This window comes from Meleagris gallopavo, chromosome 7 (assembly GCF_000146605.3).
Source record: "Meleagris gallopavo isolate NT-WF06-2002-E0010 breed Aviagen turkey brand Nicholas breeding stock chromosome 7, Turkey_5.1, whole genome shotgun sequence".
NCBI lineage: Eukaryota > Metazoa > Chordata > Aves > Galliformes > Phasianidae > Meleagris > Meleagris gallopavo.
Window position 1 is genome coordinate 21947935 of NC_015017.2, and position 7073 is coordinate 21955007.

A 7073-nucleotide genomic window follows, 5' to 3' on the forward strand; every position below is an offset into this window, starting at 1 on the left:
AAAGAAAATAAATCAGAATGCAATAATAAATAATAAACCAAATGAGAAAATCTGAGCAATTTGTGTTGACATATGCTCACTGACCACGACCATCAGACTGACAGGTCTCCTGCACTGCTTCTCCCTATTTCTTGGGGCGCACTATGCACCTGTGTTTGTATCTGATCTCGTATATTTTCAGAACTATCTTTTTTAAAATTCATTTCGTTTTTGCACATTTAACTGTGAAAATCTGTTCTGACCAACTGGTCACCGGCAGCACAATGCCGAGGAGATGGCCTTTAATAATCTAAAGGGATACATGTGCACTAAAGTAAAGATGAGAAAAACCCATCTCAAGGGCGTTACATGGTGAGTGTGAAGTGAATCAGACAAACAGCATATGAAGAAAGGGGTTTATTTTATGAAATAAAGCCAAGCACAGATCAGCTCTGTGCACAGTTCTGACTCAGAATGCATAACTCCGCAGTGGTTCTCAGATAGTAACTTCAGAATAAAAATATTAGTGACATTAAACCAATTTGAAAAGTTACATCAGATGTAGATAGTGGCATTTCATATGATAAGGAAAATGTTATTTACCCTTTCATGCAATTCAAGATTGCTCAAAATATGACACAAAATCTTTTGAAGTCCATTTCCGATGACTAAGATTGATGCAAACTCAATAATTGGGAAGAAGAAACAAGAAGAACCTAAGGAATGCATCTAGAGAGTGTTTGTCTTTTGTTTTGCTTGTTATTTAATGTTCTGAAGCTCTTAACTCAGCCCATTCAGCAAAGTACTTAATCATAACCTGAAATTTCATTGGTTTCATAAGGACTTGGGTTTCAGCTTAAGTGCTTCTCTGAATTATATTATTATATTATTTTTTTTTACTTCTCTTTATTTCTTTATGAAATTAATACAACTACTCCACATAATGCATTACTCAGTGTAAGATAAGCTTTTGGTTATTAGACACATGATGTAACACCTAACCGGAAGGCTTGCTTCTGTTTAACTGAAACAATTGATAAACTCTCACTATACATAATAATGATGTGCATTGCACTAACAATAAAACATTATTTTCCCAGTGAAACTTTATTATCAGAAAGGAGAGATGAAACCACAAAGCACCAATACTGCTAGAGCTCCCTAAGACCTATGCCAGTATAAGAATGTAGTTTAGTTATTGGACTGTTTTCAAAATAATGTCATTTTCCATCCGGATATCTTGCAGATTAATGGGCCTGGAGAATATATGCATTATGTAGGAAAAGTTTTATGTTATTTTTTTTTATGAGGAATCATAACAAATACTTCTTGTTATATTCTGAGAAAAAGTAAAGAAAACTGACCTTCATGGTTGCACTGCATCTTCTAATGTAATGCAGCTTCATCTGCAGCTACTCACCAATTTAATGAGTCCTTAAGTTTTAAAGGCTCTAAAGCCCACACCCAGATGTACAGCAGAAGAGAGTAAGGAGTGAACTGAAGGACTGTTGCCTCTGTTGCAGGATTTTAACTATTGTCACACTGTGGGAGAAAAGTGAATGAAGGCTTGTCCTTGGAACAACAGAATCCTCTTGTTCTCATCTGCCCTGCCCTGACTTCACTACTGGGTTTATTTGATGAAACAAAACTTTTGCTGAACTATCTACCTTCTAACCCTATTCTAGCCTAGGGATGCTCCGACCACATTTGCGTCTTGTTTCCTATGCCATTTTTCCTCATCCTGTGGTCAAAAAGATGGATCCAGTGAACTTGGATTGCATGGACTGCACCTCCACAAGTAGGAAGGTTTGTTGGCACAGGTCATGGCACTCATTCGAGGGGAGATGAAAACAAGCATCAACATTAAATCTGTATAACAAATGGTCAGATTTACTCAGCATCATTTATCAAAAATTAAATCTGCTCAAAATTTTTTAAGGCAGTACACATAAGAAAATTTTATTTCCAGAAGTTTTTTACAAGAGATGTACAGAAAAGAAAGAAAGAATTGTCACAGATCAAAACCACGGGTCAAAAGCTGAAAGTAAAGCAAAGCAGTCAACTTTTCCACAGAAGTTGTTACCAGCAAAGTGTCTCTGTTCCATAGAAATAAACAATGGTTTCACTAGGAATTTGGAAAAAAAGTGAAAAGCAAGTAAAAAAATTTGCCGGTGACATTATTTCATGTTACATACAAAAGAGCTGTGGAAGGGGAGGAATCACTCAAGCACAGAGATTAAGCCCAGGTTAAGAAAGATATGAGATACTTGCACAGGTAACAAGAATACCCAATCATAACGATGGTTTCCATCAAAAGGGCTATATGAAGCAATCTGAAGTCATCTAATGTTAGCATTCAAACTGTTTTGCTTCTTATATTTGTAATAGTTTTTCCAGTTAAACTCATGGCAAACTAATACATCATAAGAAAAAATACTTGTGAGGTAAATTAAGACACGTATTACTTTAGATGAATTTACTCTGTACATTTTTGTAATGTTAAAAACCATTCACAGCATAGAAAGTTATAAATGATAGAGTTTTAATTAGACTAAGGAAATATAGAACATTTTCACCATGATCTCAAAAGATGCTTTTTAGTACAGTGTTCTTTTAATATAGATCAGTTCCTTGATCTTATTTTCCACACAACAGTTGTGCCAGCACAACAGACGGGATGGCACAGGCTGGAAACAGCAGCTGGGGGAGTGGGGAGGAAGGAGCTGGATCTGCGTGAACTAACCTTGCTGCTAAGGAAATGTGCTGGTTAACAACATCAACACATACAGGTAGTGCTGCCTCCTCTACTGGAATTGCTTACAGAAATACAATTTGTATCTGCAAAACCAGATCTAAATAACTGAAAGTAAGTTGCTAACTGAATGTGTATTTTTTTTAATGGATTACATAAGCAAGCACAAAGTTAATTAGAAGAGATTACCAGCAAGAAAATACTCTTAGCAGTGTTAGTCAACAGAATAAGTTCAGCTTTGAGCAAAAGACACTCTTCTTGAAGAAGGAGGAGATGGGGAACTGAGACAGCTGTCATCTTCAGGGATAGATTCGACAGCTGACAGTGATTTGTAATACTCATCCTCTCCATCAAGCACTTTGATTTGGCTTAAAGAAAACAAACAACATTTATTAAGTTAAAAAATCGGTTATGTCAATATCTTCAGAAACAGAAAATTCTTTATGGATGCAAAAATGAAGGGTACTAATACAAGAAAGGAAAAAAAAAGGCTAGAGTGATTTGAACAGAGAGATGTAGCTTTTACACCTGCCTTTTATGTTGCTACTGCTGCTATTGCTTATGATTGGAATTGGAATGGTTCTAAGGATCAGTGAAAGGCAATACAGTTTTTCTTTTTTAGCTATACAGAATGATAGACAAACTGTTTGCATCAAATGGGCATTTCACTCAAGCAATGTGGGTTGGTTTTTTTTGTCTGTACCATACATGTGGTATTATTTTGGTAATGCATTTCAGCTGACAGTTTACTGTGCATATGAACTAAAGAATACATCACTAATTTTTTTGGCAAAGCCTTTGACACCAAGGGTCCTTCATTTTCTAGTGAGTATGATGAGCAATGTGGTCTCATAGCAGTACTTTTGTTCCAAAACAGGAATATAGACTTTTTAAAATAGTGGAGAGAAATTGAGTAAATAAAATTCTGCTCAGTCATGCAAAATTTTGGGCTTTAACCTCGACCCAAAGACCTTCTATTCATCTGGTTATATTCAGAAGATCAATTAATAAGTGAGAAAATATTACAGAAGCTTCTAATATATTCTTGGAGTAGATGCTTTTGCAAGACCCAGTATATAGTGGTCCTCACCAATCCATGTCACCAGTCAGTGAAATGTTTTCGTAACTCAAAAGTAGCCAGTTGGACTTTCATAGACTGATTTCAATTTGTACCTATTTCCAGGTGGTAACTGTCCATGTGACAACAAGAACTGACTCAGCTGAATTGAGAAGAAGCAACACTCTCTTGGGATGAGGGGCCTCTTAAAATCTGCTCCCCCAGGAAGGCTGAAACCTATCGTGAGGAGCTGCAAAGCTGGTCATATTCTAGGTCAGAGGACTTCAGGTTAAATACCTTTCATCTGGCACCACTCATTAGTGGCAAACACATTTTAAAACATAAAGATTATTTTTGTAGGAGTACTCAGAGGAAGCTGGGGAGCTGTTTTTGAAAGAATCAGTCTGCAGACAGCACTACATACGAGTTTTACATTTGCTTCTGTAGAAAACGTCCAACGTCAATGCACAGAGATATGTTAATTGTTTATTTTTAGAAGCCTCTCTAGAAAGTTTTGCATATTCTGTAATATCACAAAGGACTTCTTCTGTTTACAGTTGCATAGAACTAAGAAGATAGATATTTACCCAAGTTTTCTTGGCTTCCTCTTGCTCCCTTGATATTCTAGAGTTCCCTGTGGAGAGGGCCAAGAACACACAGTCAAAGCAAAGCAGCAAGTCGTTAATTTTTAATTCAAAGTGATTTTGTGTTGAATGCAAGCAGATGCTGATAATATCAGAAGTCACAGCATAATTTTTTTGATCAAAGGGCTCAAGTGAGCCTGATGAAGCATGCATCTTGCTCGTCTTTGATAAACCACATCAATTATTCACCGTGAAGGCAGACATCCTGACATGAAAGCAACAGATAAAGAGCATAAGCACATGTTCAAGACGAGAGCAGAAGAACGTGGGGGTGGGGCTGGAGGGGCTGAAACAGGTATTAATAACAGAATTATTAACTGGAAACAAAGCCAGTAAAACAGCTTTATTGCCACTTTGAACTCACATTTAACTGGTTATAGTACATGTTGTCCTCAGGGCTATTCAGCATTTTGGGCTGCTGACATCGCCGACGAGGTGTTCTCAGCTTCTGTTCAAGACAGTTTTCTGAACCTACAGTAAGATAATACTATTTAGTTTTAAGCTGTGCCAGGTGCTGTGAACGTCTTAGGGTATTTTAGTCAGTAAACAGTCCTTTCTTCTGTCCCATTTGGTCCCAGATCTATTAGCAAGTCTTTCCTATTCAAAGTGAGCACAAGAAACTTGGGAAATCTTTGTTTTCTGTTTTGAAACTTAGTTCAAACGCAAGTTTTTAAGCATAGCTTCACTTTTACTTTTAAAACCCTTTTTTAATGCTTCCTTTTGTATAAATCACACAGCTCCATATTCCTTTCACTCTTTATCTGAGTATCTTCTGCTATCTAAGCAGGAAATGAGGGTACCGTGACCAGCCAGGGATACATCCTTCGCAGCAGCAAAGACATTTTTCTACAGTAGGAGGTAATAAAGCTCTTTGACTTATGAGACTTACTCTATTATCACCATTTTTATTATGTAGAAAGGCTACTTTTTGATGTGGCTCTCTGCTTAATCGGAGTAATCAAACTAGTTTGGAATTACACTTTCTTAGTATAATTTGTGGTGCACTGTAGAGTAACAGTTGCTTAAAGCCATCTGGAAAACAGAGGCTAAAGATGAAGGAAATATTTTGGAAAGAAAAGATTCTGAAAAGAACTAACAGCTTTTTTATTTTCATTTGTCTTTTTTTTTTTTTTCATGCTAAGGACGAAAGACATTATGGTGCACTATACTAAATTTCACCAGGAGTTTCTGTGGCACATCCTTCAGATTACCAGAACAAGTGCTTTCAGAAGCACTATTTACTGAGAGACGGAGTGGTGGGTAAAGAAAGCTCATTCATTTTCCACATAATTCTCTCAATATCTTTGACTTTTCTGACATCTCCCTCCTAAAAATTATTTTAATGACAGTGCGAACAGAGAGTTTTTGGTGGCACATTTGTACTCCATACTGCATGGCAAATGTGCTCTGACACAAAGGAGCAGCACAAAGATCAAGCAGTGCAGGACTTCTTTAAGCGTTTCAAACCTGAAGGCAGTGTGCCTTGTGCAGATGTAGGGCTCTCATCTCACAAATCCATGTTTAAGATTTGGTGTTAACAAGCATGTAAACAAAGAAGGTCTATCATACACTCAGGCTCACAGTCTGCAAATACTGCATTTTTCTGCAGTTACTGAGGGAGGTGTAGGAGGTGGTTGCGCTCGGGCCCTTGCAGCCTAAGGACAGACTGTTCTATATTTTCTTTCACTGTCTTTTTTCTGTCTCCACGGTAATCTCTAAGATATAGTTTCCTCTCAGTATGGAACTGTGATTCTTGTTGCGGGAGAGGCTCTGAGCCCACCATCATCTTCCCGCACAACGCCTGGGATTGATGGCAAGTTAAATGGCACCAGGGATCTGACTGCAGAGCTGGGTCTCAAAAATGATTTTATAGAGAAGGGTTACATTTTTTCAGTAATAAAAAACAAATTTTAACTAATATGCTTGTATGCTTGCTAATTATAATACCCAAACCTTCAGTGATTTATACTTTTCAAGTTCAGTAAACCTTTATATTCTATCTCAACAGACTGTGACAGCTGACCTCGCTACTTCTATTGTATAAAATAAGGCAAGGCAGAAGCTGCTCCAGAAAATGCTTGAAGACGTGTGGAACTTGGGTTCCCAAGTGCTATTTGTGTCTTTGGAAAGTTTTTTTTCTGTTACATTTAGATAGCAGATAATGGTAATCTTCTCTCTGAAATCTCTGACAGTTTTACCAAAGGCTTGCTGCAGCCATGTTCTATTCTCTCTCTTTGCTGTGAAAGTTATTCAAATTGACCTTAGAGCCTTCTGCCATATCAGGTCAGTAGGCACAATCTTTGCAAGCAATGTGTTCAGTTGCAAGGCCATACAAATTCCTTTTTTTCAGCAATGTAATTCTTGAATAACACTCCAAAAAATTACTTTTTCAGTCTATCAAAAGGTCAGTATGAAAAAAGCCCCAGGCTTCACAGTTATTCATACTTCCACACATCTCTCTGCAGCTTGCCAAAAGTAAGTATATTCCACATAAATATTTGTAACTTCTCAAACAGTACTGTAACACGATGGGGGGTGCTTGTGTCCTTTCCCCCAAGATGCTGTTGAGGCCTTCATGTTATTTTTCAAAACATCTGTATGGTCTTCATTTTTAAAATGTCTTTTATTCATTAGGATTCTG

General features: G+C 37.2%; 1 long non-coding RNA gene across 1 annotated transcript; it reads right to left on the minus strand.

Moving 5' to 3' along the window:
• Nucleotides 1–217: 217 nt before the first annotated feature.
• On the minus strand, nt 218–5519 carry LOC104911728. Its single transcript, XR_794138.3, has 3 exons — nt 4797–5519; nt 4376–4422; nt 218–3099 (listed from the first exon to the last, which is right to left on the minus strand). It is a non-coding gene; the product is annotated as an uncharacterized LOC104911728 (long non-coding RNA).
• Nucleotides 5520–7073: the final 1554 nt, after the last annotated feature.